Source organism: Aulostomus chinensis, chromosome 1 (assembly GCF_037954235.1).
Source record: "Aulostomus chinensis isolate RoL2024-O1b breed Wild chromosome 1, RoL_Achi_v1.0, whole genome shotgun sequence".
NCBI classification, from domain to species: domain Eukaryota; kingdom Metazoa; phylum Chordata; class Actinopteri; order Syngnathiformes; family Aulostomidae; genus Aulostomus; species Aulostomus chinensis.
Genome location: NC_141320.1, coordinates 50692287 through 50707453, shown reverse-complemented (window position 1 = coordinate 50707453; position 15167 = coordinate 50692287). Strand labels below are relative to the sequence as shown.

General features: G+C 45.8%; 3 non-coding genes across 3 annotated transcripts; 1 reads left to right on the top strand and 2 right to left on the bottom strand.

Moving 5' to 3' along the window:
• Positions 1 to 2835: 2835 nt before the first annotated feature.
• On the bottom strand, positions 2836 to 2907 carry trnae-cuc (transfer RNA glutamic acid (anticodon CUC)). The gene has a single exon. It is a non-coding gene; the product is annotated as a tRNA-Glu (tRNA).
• A 5290-nt stretch (positions 2908 to 8197) lies between these two features.
• trnae-cuc (transfer RNA glutamic acid (anticodon CUC)) lies at positions 8198 to 8269 on the top strand. The gene has a single exon. It is a non-coding gene; the product is annotated as a tRNA-Glu (tRNA).
• A 3088-nt stretch (positions 8270 to 11357) lies between these two features.
• Positions 11358 to 11439, bottom strand: trnal-aag (transfer RNA leucine (anticodon AAG)). The gene has a single exon. It is a non-coding gene; the product is annotated as a tRNA-Leu (tRNA).
• Between the last annotated feature and the right edge of the window lie 3728 nt (positions 11440 to 15167).

Genomic DNA, 15167 nt, shown 5'->3' with positions numbered 1-15167 from the left:
TCAACTGTGAGCAGAGCTTAAAACAGACAGAAACAACAGTCATCAGGACAGAATGTGGTAGCACCAGCAGCAGTGGTGAGAGAGTCACATCAATCAAACACAACTGCTAAGTGTCAGCATGAACAAATCCATTCCCACAGGCAGTGGTGACAGCTGCACAGGATCAGTTTGATGGAAGGACCCACCTTGATTTCTGCTGCTGCTCAGCTCTGGTTTCTCTTTCTTAAACTCTCCACCACCTGTGGTCTCAGTGCTACTTGTGCTTCAATCCCTCTGTGCTGTGCTACTCTAAGGGGTGGTTCTCACTTCTTCTTCTCCCTCCCATCTTTAGCCTGTGGAGTCTCCACAACTGGAGGTTGATGACAGGCCACTTGGCAGCGTCTTGACGGCGAACTCCACTGATGCACAATGCCTCATCCTGATAGGTGACCCATCATCACGGAGGGCAGTGGCTGGTCAGCGGGCCCATGCCGTCTGAGGGAGACACTCAGGCTCGGAGTGGCCATCTGGAGGACTGGGAGTTTTCTTGAACGGCCGGTGCCCCCGGCGGCCGGATGGGCCGGTGTGAGCAGGCATTTAAAAATATATATTTCTGGTAAAAACGCAGATACAGCGGTTAGTTTGTTTTTCTGTTAAAATGAGAAACAGACCCATCTAGTTGTAGTGCCACCACTCAGCGGCCGCCTTGCAGTCAGAAGCCATGAAGAATGTTGCCCAGTAAGAGGAAGGAGAAAGGAGGAGCCGAAAAAGAGAGACTCCGCAAAAGAAAAGCAGCTGAGGCAACTGCAGCCAAATTTCCAAAACTCGACACGTTCTTCCCCAAGCATGTCCAACAAGAGGGGACAGGTAAATAGTAAACTTATCCTGTGTTAACTTAGCTAAGCTAACGTTAATGTTAGCTCAGGCTGTACTAGCAGCTATAACCGTGCAGCCTGACAAACTTTGGCTATCTGTGACTGTGTTTGGCTACTGGCTAGTCTAGCCAGTAGCTGTTAAGTGCTAACGCTAATGTTACGCCGCACTGTTATTGTATCGTTTTTTGGCTAACGTCAGCCACTCACTGACAGTCAAAAGTTGTCTCTTCTTAAAAGTTTGGCACTCATGTGAGAAACTTCTGTCTTAGCTTCACAGCAGATGGCTGCAGCCTCTCAGCAGACCAGCAGTGCCAGTGAAGATTACGAAGACCCAGTTCCACATCATCGTTGTCCAGTTCCACACATGTCCCTGGAAAACGATGATGTTATTAACACAGTTGCAGAGACCAGTGCACTGCTCAGGCTCATGTTAATGGTTTGATGAAGGAAAAAAAAAAAGTGTACCAGGGTTGTAAAATGCTATTAGATAGCAAGCTCTGGTGAGTTTAGAGAGACCAGACCACTGCACTGCTCAGGTGTTGTTTTTTTTTTTTGTTCAATGTTTATTTATGTTGGTCCTCCCAACACTAGAGAAATATATCAGTGTGATTACTGTTTGCACTAAATGTGGTTAACTGTTAGAACTGTTATTGAGAGAAACATAACATGTTGGCTCTCGTGGTCATTCTGTATGTCCATGTTGTACACCATCGTGTACCACAGTGTTGGAATGGATACAGTCTGTGTGTTTGAAGTTGCTGCTTTATAAATCTACATTGTGAAACAATGTATTTGCACTACATTGCATGTTAATACAAACCATATGTTGTGTGCTGAAGAGCGAACTGGTCAAAAATAATGAATCGATAATTATGGATATAATTATCGATTATTAAATAAATTACTAATTAATATTAAATATTATTTATTCGGGGCACCACCCTGATGAGTTCAGGGAAACTAAAAAACGACCAAACTTGTAACAGTTACCAGTCTCTAACAGAGTTTATCTACTAACAGTCAATATTCTGTAACATTAACGACCAAGGGACAGCTCTGATGTTGGAGGATGAGATCAGAGCACTGGCTATTGCTGAGACACGTGACCACAAGTTGGTACACAAAAGACACTACGACTTCTCTCTTATAATAAAAATATATTTATGAACAGTGCATCCATCAATCAGCAACACGTTGGTATAACGGTTATCTAACCAAAAGAAACAAGTGATAATATGTGCGTGTGTGTGTGTTTGTGTGTGCGTGCGTGCGTGCGTGCGTGCGTGTGTTTGTGTTTGTGTTTGTATGCAGATTTTTCCCTGGAACAACGGATTTTATCTGAAGCAAGAAAGCAAGAGCCTCCAGATCAAAGTCAGAATTGATGATGATGTCATCAGGGGGCTTTGATAGTGTATTTATTTGTACCTAGAATTCTGTCTTTGATCTCAGGAGGACATGAAAGGAACCTAATTGAGGAAAGTAGAGGAGAACATTCAGCTTCATTAGAAACACTTGAACTGTTGAACAGTAGAGTTTGTTAGAAACAGTTTACAACACTCAGAATTAAATTGAAGATACAAAAACCTTCCACACTTAAATCCTGTCTCTAACTTCAAACTGGGGATGAACATTTTTATCATCAATCTGTCTCTATGTGTTGGCCCTGCCATGGACTGGTGACCTGTCCAGGATAAACCCCGCCCCTCACCTGAAGGCTGCTGGGATAGGCTCCACCCCCCACGAACCATTGCAGATCATCAATGACCAAAGCTACGAAGGAGGATTACAGAGTTTGGGAGTCAGTGACTAACAAAGGGTTAGACCTGAATGAGACAGTCACCCTTCAACATGGGGCCATGGCAGAGTGAACCAAGAACACTACAATGGGGGTGAGAGTGGAGCCATGATGGATTCGCAGTTCATCACCTCCACCATCATGTGGACCACCTGATCACCTCTCCCTCAACCTCTAAATAACTCGTTCCCTGACCGGGAATCGAACCCGGGCCGCGGCGGTGAGAGCGCCGAATCCTAGCCACTAGACCATCAGGGACCACACTGACCACTCCAACAACAGAGACTATAGACAATGACTCAAGAACACAGGACTCTGTGGTCTCAGCTTGAGATGCAGAGGGTCCACCAAGACCACCACACACCTCAGCCCCCTAAAGACAGTCCACCCCCAGGATCCTGCCCCCCTCTGCTCCAACTCAGCCCTCCATTCATAACGTGACTTTCGCTACATCCAAATTGCCAAGCGGAAACCTACACCTACGTCCTCCTGCTACAACCTGAACATGGCGGCACCACTCAGACACCCGAGAAGATTGGTGGTGAAGCACGACCTCTGCTGGCAGAGCACAGATACCGCAATTAGGTAGACAGCACCAACGAAAGCCCCACCTGCTGGCCTGACTGTGGTACTGCACTCCACTCTGAACGCACCCTTCACTCATTCTCTATTATTAAGCACATTAACACACCTGTACAGGTGTGTTCACATTATATACATATTATATATTTATGCTTGTCTGTTTCTGAAGAACTTGGGTGGGACTCTGGTGCAGGGATGAGGTCATGGAGCTGATCTGGGAGCAGTCCTGATGTTAAATGCTGTGATGAAGGACAGTGTGGAGGAAAAATGAGTCAAATTTAAATTGTCAACAGTTCAACGTTGTTGGCAGGACTCCAACCTGAGCAGGGAGACCCCAATGGATTTCTAGTCCATCGCCTTCACCACTCGGCCACAACGACCACATTCACACACTTTTGTAGGAGACTGAAATTAGACAATGAAAGTTCATGTCAGCACAGTCAAATATTTTTGTCCTCTCTCAAAGACTAACTATTTGTGTGTGTGTGTGTGTGTGTGTGTGTGTGTGTGTGTGTGCCAGTGTTGTGACTGAGCAGTGAAGAAGACGACCTTCTGACTCCATTTTCTTTGTTGCTCTTCTATCAGTTCCTCAGTTTCACTAATCAAGTGAAGCAGCTTTGACAGGTTTACTTCTCTGTGGGTTCACAACTTTGGTCTTTAAACTCCTGACAAACTCACCACGTCACACATTTGGTGAATTAAAGCAACAAATAATGACATCATGATGATTCAGGTTAGGGGGGCACGGCCTGGAGGCAGAGTGGACGTCCAGCAGAGTTGCTGGTTCAGTTCTCACTTCAGCTGGTGACCATGTTGAAGTGTCCTTGAGCAAGACACTGAGCCCCTCATTGCTCCTGATGACCAGCATCCAAGACCAACAAGCTTTTGATTGGCTCTGATTCTCTGAGGCAAAGTCCAACACAGGAAACAGAAACTCTTGAGGTTGTCTCACATTTTTTAAAGAAACTCAGCACAGGACAGTGATAGGAGGCTGGTTTCCTTGATGTGGGCTTCACCTCCACTGCTGTCCACATTTAAATGTTGGCTGATGCTGGTCCCCTGTTGAAACCTGGACCAGACCAGGGACCTTCAGACCTTCAGTCTAACGCTGTTCCAGCATTGGATGAAAGAGACTGGTGCTCTCATCTTCTTCAACATTGACTTGTTCTACCAGGACAAGAGAATCTGAGCTTGGATGTCATTTAGCAGTCAAAGGCTTGTTCAACTGGTCAACATCAGCTGGTGTTCACTCTGATGATGTAGCGATGGTCTGGATTCTTCCTTCTGGAGCACCAAGCTGCTGGGAAGAAGCCTGATGATGTCAGAGTTGTGTTCAGTGGCTCCTGCTGGGTCCATTTCTGACAACTGGGCTCCAAAGAGTTCACTGTTTCAAAGGCTCAGAGAAAGCAGCACATCATGGTGGTCAGGAGACGCGGTGGCTGAGTGTTTAAGGTGATGGACTGCTGATCCATTGAGCTCTGCAGGCGTGGGTTCCAATCCCATCCTTGTCGTAGGAGACTTTGGTTTCTGCTCCTAGATTGTGGAACGACTCTGAAGTGTGAGGCTTTTCAAGAGGAGATCCTGCAGCACCAGAGAGCTGCAGTTCCAGGACCCCACAGCACCACCTACTGTATTGGATGATAAAATGCAGTCCTGGACTTTAGTTTTTTGGTGACAGCGGCACCTATCGAATTAGATGATAGCAAAATACTACTTTCTAACTACAGTAACCACCAAAATACTACTTCCTGTCCTTTAGTTTCTAACTACTGTATAAAAGGTTTATTCCAATCCCACCAAAATACTTTCTAATTTATAGTTTTAAAGGTTCATTCCACCAAAATACCTTCTAATTTATAGTTTTAAAGTTTCGTTCCACCAAAATACTTTCTAATTTATAGTTTTAAAGGTTCGTTCCACCAAAATACTGCTTTCTGTCCAACTTCTCAGTTTTAAAGGTTCCTTCAGTTGAGGGCTCCTGGTTCTGTGTGAGGGGTTTAGGGTCGATATGGGATGATGAGAAAGATTTCATGTCCTGATGGTCCTGCTAAAGTAACTGTGAGTCATGACATCAAACAATGTCATCAAAATATGCTTGAACTCTTAAAATGGCAATAAAATCTACTGGAATCATTTCACCACAAACACTTTTATTGTGTTTTTGTGAGCATCATTTTTCAAACATTATAACATAAACTTTAAAAAGGGTCCATTCACTAACACTCTTACTTGAAGGTAGTCACTGATATCAGTAAACAGCTGATAAAGATTTGTGTTCATGTTTTAATTCTCTACTCTGACCTGTGCTGAGACACTGGACCAGAGAGGAAGACCTGCTCAGCCTCCTGCATGGACCAATTCTGCAGCTCAGTGATGACGACGAGGGATTCAGCATTGAGTTCAATTTAAACTTTTTGGAGGAAACACCTGTAAATTAACCAGCAGTTACTGGTGATGCTTCACAGTTTCCAAGCTCAAACGGCCTCCTGCTTGTTGGACTCACAATTTCAAAAAAATGTAGACATCAAAAGTCAAATCATGTTTTTGTTTGGTTTTGTGTTGTTTTGTTTTTACTGGAGGAAAACTTCAAATTGTGATGATGTGTCTGACTTAGAAACTGAACCCCCAAAAATCAAAAAGTCTCCTTCTTCTGTGCCGTGATCTCTGAGCTGATCATGATTGATCTCATCAATAATCCTTGGCAGCTGACCAGTCTCACACACACAGCCCCCCCCCACACACACACACTGAGACATGCAGCAGCTCACAGTAACTGCCTCAGTCACACAGCAGATAGACTCCTTTCTATAACAAGATAAGCAGTAGAAAATGGATGGAAGTGATGATGAACTGATGAACAGGTGATTTGTCCAAAAGTCAACATCAGATTCATTTCCAGTCTGTGGAAGCAGTTTCATCTTGAGGTTCCAGGTAAGAACAGACAGCTGTGGGCTGACACACATCTCTTCAGGAGCACTTCTATGCTCCAAACTTGCCAGGTTGAATTGTGTCTGTATTCTGAGGGCAGCAGGAGGACGGAGGAGTTAGGACACACACTTTTGGAACTGAGAGCAGCTGTGTGTGGGATTTCCCCAGCAAAGATGAAAACCAGCTCCTTCATGCTGGCTATGAAGGCTCACAGTCACACTGAGCCTGCTACAAATACTTTGATATGCAACAGACTGGTTTCTCTTCTGGTAGTTTGTTATCAACTGTTGTCACATTTATGGATCAATTTAGCTGATAAGATGAAGGCTCCAAAGGACCAGCTGGAGATGCAGAGGATTGAACCCAGGGCCTCATACATGCAAAGCATGCGCTCTACCACTGAGCTACATCCCCTCTGTCAGAGTCACTGTTTAACTGATGCAGCAACACAAACACAGACACAACATTTTTATTCTTCATTTTAGGGAAAAAAGGAAGTCAGCCTGTGATCTCAAAGGCTCTGTGATCTCAGGAGTTTCACTGTGACTTCAGCCCTCACAACCTTAGACCACAGAGGCAAGTCAGGCTCCAGGAAGCTGAGGCTGCTCCGTTCTCAGTCCAGTCCAGAGTGAAGGTTTCCCTCTCAGAAGCTTTCCAATCCAGTCCAGATCCTCTCTGACTAGCAGGAGTCTTTGACCAGGAAATGAGAATTATATTGAACGTCTGCTCATCCTCAGAATGAAGTAAAAGTATTTGTGTTCCTAAAATAATCTCCAGATGCTAAGATCAATTATTAACATTGATTGACAGCTCTAAACTGACCCACCATCACTATACAGTTGCAACTGAAATGTTTAGAAATATTTCAAGGAAGCAGCAGGCCCTCATCCGCCCCGGTCCACCCGACTGTGTCCCCTGAGACAGATGACAGCTCACTTCTGGCAGAGGCAGTTGGGTTGAGGACCGTTGCTGATGTCATCAACCGATGTCTCCATCACCAAAGGTGACAGACAGGATGGTCATGGACATAAAACAGAGGCCTAAGAATGAGAAAGAATGGTTGTCCTGACTGAAGTTTAGCTTGAGCTTTTTAATTTGTTACTAAAGGAAGTATTGGTACAAGTAAAGGCAGGCGAACTTTCCACAAATATTCAGAATTAACTTTGACAACCAAAACATGAACCAAGACGACAAAATAGTGAACATGAAAAAGGAACCAGTCCCACCTTCTTGTGTGTTCCTGCTGAAGTAAATGTTTATGAAGATTTGTTGTGTTCTTTTTCCAAAGGTCCAGCCAGCATTGCAGGTCTCAGGAGAAGGAGCCACTTCAGCAGGATCTGTGGGACAAATCCCCCCACGGTGAGACCTGTCCAGCTCCCTGCAGCTCTGCAAGTGTTACCAACTCTTCATTCCAGCTGTTTGGTTGAATCCCATTTTTTCACCTTTGAACCTTTTGAACACTGATGAGGAGGTGAGGCTGGAGGCAAAACCACAACCTCACGTCAGCTCACAGGATGAACCAAAATGCCAGACACTTCCTGTCACTGCTCCAGCACCACCTGTCTCCCCTCCATGTCTTTACCATCTGTGCAGCTTCCTGCTGTCCCTGGACCCTCACAGGTGATCGCTCCACCTGGAGCCTCACAGATGGGTTCTAACCTCCCAATACCTGCAGCCCAGCCTCGACCCACTCAGACACAGTCACCCGTTCAAGCTGGGTCTGGTACCACACTCCAGTACAGACAGAGAGAAAGAAGACACACGGGATCCTTTGAAGAAAATGCAGTAAAGACAGGAAACCCCCATCACATTGTCAGTGTTTCAGTGACTGGCATTGTGAAGAGACTGAGACAAAGTCAGTTATGAATGGAGGGCTGAGTTGGAGCAGAGGGGGGCAGGATCCTGGGGGTGGACTGTCTTTAGGAGGCTGAGGTGTGTGGTGGTCTTGGTGGACCCTCTGCATCTCAAGCTGAGACCACAGAGTCCTGTGTTCTTGAGTCATTGTCTATAGTCTCTTTTGTTGGAGAGCTCAGTGTGGTCCCTGATGGTCTAGTGGCTAGGATTCGGCGCTCTCACCGCCGCGGCCCGGGTTCGATTCCCGGTCAGGGAATGAGTTATTTAGAGGTTGAGGGAGAGGTGATCAGGTGGTCCACATGATGGTGGAGGTGATGAACTGTGAGTCCATCATGGCTCCACTCTCACCCCCATTGTAGTGTTCTTGGTTCACTCTGCCATGGCCCCATGTTGAAGGGTGACTGTCTCATTCAGGTTCAACCCTTTGTTTGACTCTATTAAGTCACTGACTCCTGCAAGGACAAACTGTAATCCTCCTTAGTAGCTTTGGTTCCTTGCAGCACAGAAAGTCTGTTCACTGATGTAGGAACTGGAAAACTTAGAGCTCCGTTCCTTCGTTTCTTCCTACACTGAGCAGAACAAACACAGAACAGAGAGCAGTTCCTCCTACAGTTCTCAGAAAGTCTGAGGGCACCAAAGAAAGGAGGGAAATGCAATCAATGTTGAATTATTTTACATTTCTTATATTTGATCAAAGATAGAACTTAATAAGCGTCCATCAACCTGCAGGACAAACTCCTTCACTGTGTGGGAGGTTCAGAGTCCCTGGTTTGATTGCAGCTTTGACCTGAGCAGGTGTTCATCCTCATCTCAGTAACAGGGGACACTTTATCACAGCAGTGGACAAACATCAGCATTCATCACCCAGCAGCTCCTCTGATCAACAGACCAAGCTGAAGTATTCTGAGAAGGAGGGCATGGATCCCTCTACCTCTCACATGCTAAGCTAGCACTCTACCATTGGAGCTAAGTCCCCTTTTGAGCTTCCATTTGAGTTTTCTGTTCCCATCTCTATGGTAACGGTCAGTTTTGACCCACATCTTCAATCAGCTGTAAAATTCACTAAAAACAATTTTCTATCATCCAAGTTGTTTCCATCTCTTGGTTTCCTTGGTAGGCTTCCTTATCCATGGAAATATTGATTTGAATATTTTGTTGTGGGACTCTGGACCTTTTTTTAGTCAGTAAACCCTCGATTTCAATTAAAAAAATGATAAAATGAACCTTTGGGTTTGGCATAAAAGTCTTTTTTTCAGCAACAGAACTTTAATATAAACACTAAATGAAAAGCAGTACAGGCCAGAACACAAACTCTGCTCTGCCGTCCTTCCTGGTTACTGGGCATGGACTGCTGGAAGGGGCATTTTCCTCAGAAAGGGACAAGACGTTCATCCACTCTCACCTCTGGCCCTGGGTTGAATGTTGGTGCAAGGAGCTGCACCCATCTTTCCCAGACATCCCCAATGGGGGCAAGCTTGTCAGTTCTTGCTCCGGTGTCTCTGTCGTCAAATCTGAGGACTCTTGATGTTCGTTGAAAGTTCTGAAGTGGCCTTGTGGCCCGGAAAATATTTCTGCCTGTCGATGCGTCCCAGAGACGATCAGTGGCCTCACTGCAGGATCTGAACACTCCAGGAAGAAGAAGAACACCAACAGAAGCATCCAGGTGTCCCTCATCAATGTCTTTCCACTTGTCACCATGGACTTTTTTTCCTTTGAGGTTTGTCACAGCAATGCTGACTCTTTTTAGTGACAGTGGCATGAACAGAACCATCAACCATAAACAGCTCCAAACATGTCTTGATGTCAGTGCCTCTCGTCACAGCAAACCTTGTGATTCCAGGGCTCATTTTGATGACATCAGCAGCAGCTGCCCTGCCATGTACATCAGGAGACACTGAGCTCCAGCCAATGTTCCCTCTAGTTTTTCATGTGTCTGGTTATCCTCACAAGCTCCCTGAGCTCACTGAGAACCACTGTGAGCACCGTCTGAGGTAGGACCTGCATGGAGGGCAGAGAGAGAGAAGAATCAGGGACAAGGATCTGTCGGTTTGCTGCTTTATGAAAATATTGTAAATGATTATTATTCTTCATAATATTGTTTTAGTAACCTGCTTAGGAGTTGTGAATGATGCAGAGTCCATGGGAAACAGCTAATGCTGTGGTACCCCCCCCCCCAAGTTACTGTACAAACCTCAGAAACCTTTTGCCATAATAAGACAAGATGTTGTTATAGAGATGTAAAGATAAACCTATAGAGATGTACATGTATATAGATGTAGTCAAGTCAAGTCAGTTTTATTTGTATTGAACCAAATCACAACAAAGTTCTCTCATGACTCTTTACTAGTAGAGCAGGTCCAGCACCAAACTCCTTCAATGAACCTCCACCCAACAGTTCTCTACCAGCAGCACATCCTTCAACAGTGGTGACAAAAACCTTCCTTTTAACAGGCAGGAACATCGAGCAGATCCAGGATCAGTGGGGACGGCCTTCTGCTTTGACCGGTTGGGGGGAAAGAGAGCAGGAGAGCGGGGCAGAGACAAAGACAGAGAATGGAGGAAGACAGATATACAGAAGGAAAGAGAGGGACAGAGATAAAGAGAGAGAGAAGGGAAGAGACTGATGGACAGACGATGAGCAGGTGGAGCTACGGGTGGCAGCTTGAGCCTCTTCAGGTCTGCAGCCTCCTCCAGCAGCACCGACATCTGGGATGAAGGGAGAGGGAGTTAGTGACACATCTGAGTATGATTTATAAATGACAAATAAAGGAGGACAGAGAGGAGTAGAGAGAAGCCCAGTGCACCATGGGAGATCCCCCAGCAGCCTAAGCCTATAGCAGCATATCTAAGGGCCACCCTAAGCAGCCCAACTATAAGCCTGATCAAAAAGGTTGCTCTTAAAGGTCGAGAGGGTGTCTGCATCCTGGACTGAAACTGGGAGACGGTTCCACTGGAGGGGAGCCTGATAGCTGAAGGCTCTGGCTCCCAGTCTACTTTTAGAACTCTAGGAACCACCAGTAACCCTGCATCCTGGGAGCGAAGGGTTCTAGCTGGATAATAGGGGACTAGGAGCTCTGTCAGGTAGGAAGGAGCCTGACTGTTGAAGACTTTGATGGTCGAAGGAGAATTTAGAATTCTATTCTGAATGTGATAGGGAGCCATGCAGAGAAGCCAGTACAGGAGTACTGTCTACTAGTTCTAGTCAACACGCGGGCCGCAGCGTTCTGGACCAGCTGGAGAGTTTTCAGGACCTACTTCTTCTTTTGGTCACAGGTTTGAAGATACCTGTGGAAGTGAAAGGAAAGGCTGTGAGAGCCACACCTCTCCAGTGACCTGGGACATGATGGCAGTGGTGGGATTTGAACCCACGCCTCCTTAGAGACTGGAGCCTTAATCCAGCGCCTTAGACCGCTCGGCCACACTACCTCACTGTGCTGCTCTCTGAGTTGGTCTGCTAAAGGCATGTTGAAGAGGAAGTAACAATGATATCAAACTTATTCTGAAGGGGGACCCCTTCCCTCCACGGTCACAGGAAGTGACAACAGCGCTGCTAGAAGCAGGAAAGAAATGGTAAAAGGACTCAGTTTGTACAGAGCCTTTCTACCTCAGCAGCCCTCAAGGAGCTGAACAATGTCCTCTCATTCACACACACTCACACACTGATGCTGAAGGCTGCCATGCAAGGAGCCAACCTACTCATCAGAAGTATTTAGGGGTTCAGTATCTTACTCAAGGACACTTTGACATGGTCACTGGAGAAAGTGAGGATCAAACCAGCCACCCTTTGGTTGCCAGACGGCCACGCTACTCCTGAGTCATATGACCTGGATAAGATTGTGAACTACAGCTGATCGCCATGCTAGCAAACCCTCTTTTGTTTGGTTTGGTTGTTGTTTAGTGACTGTGGATGAATACACAGGAGAAGTTGAGCATAAATTTGTGTTCCCTGTTCACTTGAATATCTGCAGGAGTGTGAGGTGGAAATAATACTTGGAGGAGAATGAGAGTTCAGTCTCAGCGCTAAGACCTGTGCTGACACTAAAACATGTCAGCCCACAGAACAAAGATGGCAGTCCTCTGGGAAAGCAGGTACACCACACATACATGAAGAAACCCTACAGGAAACAAATATGTTGCCAGAGACTTTTACTCTGTTTTTGTTGTTTACCCAAGTACAGGATTGGAGGGAGACTGATGGTTTTTGGAAAACAAGGAGGCTGTGGGTTCAAGCTGGATTCTCAGAGACTATTTCCCCAACCTCTACAATGGCATCTACACTGTCATCCAGTCACGTGACCGAAGTCATCCAGTCACGTGACTGAAGTCATCCAGTCGCGTGACTGAAGTCATCCAGTCGCGTGACTGAAGTCATCCAGTCACGTGACTGAAGTCATCCAGTCACGTGACTGATGTCACTTGGCAGGACTCTCATTGCCGTCTCATTCTAGAAAAGAATCCAGACTCCACCTGTGGCTCCATGATAACTGATGGACCTCTGGTTGGAGGCTGGACGATGATGTTTGGACTGGAAGGAAAACTCCTTGTCCAAATTCCATTGTGTTCAAGTTTAAAGTCCCACAATAAGAAGTAGCTGAATCTGACAGGTGAAGGTTTGGAACTACAAGATGGTGATGTTTTCTTGACTTGATGCTCTGACTGTCAGGGTGGATGACAGCTTCTTCTGCTGCTGCATCTGAGTGGCTATGATTGGAGGTTTTACCTCCCAAGGTTGTCTGGTTCCAGGGGAAATTCTAAAATTCCAGTCCCCAACCTGGGCTGTTCTGAAACTCTTCTCCTGAATCACTCCTGAGCTGCAGCAAGAACAAATACCAGTGCCAACCAGATCAACTTCATGGCTGCTAACAGCCTCAGACACTTGATTTCCATCAATCTGGAGCCAAGAAGGCCCTCACCTGTGGTTCTCCTCCAGGAGGGTCCAGGTTCTGCCATTGTGGCTCCTGGTGCCACTGCCAGAGAGCCTCAGCTGCACACTGCAACATTTCAACAGGAGATTGACATTCCTTCAAATGTCCTGACATCTGATTCCAATGGTTCTGTTCCATATTTATATTTTAAATCAATCACACAATGAAAGCTGCCTCAGCTGGTTTAAGTGAGAGAACAAGCTAAGAGATCTGAAACCAGTAAAATATGCTTTTCTGTGTGCAAACTAGTGAGGGGCATGGAAGGATATTTTACCACCAATACAGAACCCAGACTGTAGTCATGTGATGAGATGGAGACTCTGATTATGAAGTTAATGGACAAAATGTGAATTGAAGGATGAACACAAATGGGTTTTTGAACCAAACACATTTCTTCAGCAGACTTTGATCCAACATTGAAGTTAGAGTTTGGTGGCTGCTCCATGTTGGAGGAAACCAGGCAATGTTGGACCATCACAGGGAAGCTCCTTTGCCTCCTCTGCTGCCAGTTCAACCACTCACTCCCATCAGTGGAGAGCAGCTTCAACTGGGTTTGGAATGTACCACTGTGGATGCATGGGAATGTGGAGAAAATGTCCTTTGTCAGAAGTGGGATTCGAACCCACGCCTCCAGGAGAGACTGCGACCTGAACGCTGCGCCTTAGACCGCTCGGCCATCCTGACAGACACTGACAGTTGCAGACTGAATTAATTCACTGACAAAGTAGAATTTTTTTCCACAGGAGCTACTGGCTCCTTAGTTGTTGCATTTATTGTTAACATTAAACACACAGTCTGTGTTCATGGCAGTAAGAAATGAACCAGAACATTAGAGCCACATTGCATCTCTTGATCAGTTTGTTACATGGGACACATTCCAGACAGGAAGGTCGCACCAAGACTTGAACTGGGATCACTGGATCCAGAGTCCAGAGGGCTCACCATTCCACCATGGAACCAAACACAAGGAAGAGGTTCCTCTAAATACCACTTGACATCACCTGCAATCAACCTGTTGCTATTTGGAGGTTCATCTTGCTCTTGTTCCAGACTACATTGGCAAAAGGATCATGAACCACAAGGAAATCATGGAACTCCAGATTGATTCAGGACTTTCTAACTCCATCGTATGACCTGGGAGCAAAGACTGGCCAGGCCTTCTTTAATTTATCAGTTAATTACTGTTTCAACAAACATGCCACTTAATTAAGTTACCAGAATTTCTCTCATTGAAAAACCCACCAGCCTGATTTCTTGACACGACATGAAAAATTCTCCAAGAACCCACAGTTGGGTGGAAAGATACCAGGTTAACCAGGAGGAGTCCTGTTCCTGAACCATGGATGGAACAAAGTCCACTGGAAAACTCAGCAGTTCCTGAGTGCCAGATCCATCCGGGAGCTTGGGTCTCCCCTTGACTGTGGTGATCCATGAGATCAAGGAGGACAGAGGAAAGAAGGATCCTGTTGGAGATCTCCTCCCTTCTTCCTCCACTTCACTACTACTTGGATGTCAGGAATATGAGGTACTTTACTCAAATGAGGTATTAGGAGTTTCCTGTTTGCCAAGAAAGAAGTCAGAGGTTCACACCTCACTTGTTGGTGGTGCCCTCAACCTGCTGAGAGCATCACTTAGTTCTCTACAGAGAAACATGGCAGCTCTGCTGAAGGCTGCAGGAAACCTGCTGGAACTGAGACTTGGACTCAGGTCACTGGATTCAAAGTCCAGGGTGCCAACAGGTCCACCAGGGCATCTGTGCTTTACTTACCGTGTAAAAAGGACCACAGTGGTCGTCTGGTTTTAATTTAACAAACAAATACGGTTGAAAACTTTGAGACAGAGACACAGGGCTCTTATTTGAAGGACCATGGGATGGGAAATATCCCAGACCTCTGAGATCAGAGCGTTCACTTTGATCTCAGGGTCGTGACTTTGGGGGTTCTTCCTTTGGTCTTCAAATACTTGTGTTTTTATTGGCAGAACTTTCAACTTGCATGCAAAAAGAGAATCACAGTCAATGGAAACCCAGCAGACAGTGTTTATTTCTAATAAATCAGACAATCGCACAAATGAGAATGAAAGGAAAAAACAATAAAATGTTTTAAAATCCTTCTCCACTCTAAAGCTTTTTGAAGTTCATTTGAAGGTTCAAAGGTGGAGGTGAGGAGGTCACCCTGATCCTCCCTGTCGTCACTGCCGGGATTCTTTCTTCTGGTGCTGTGGTTCTTC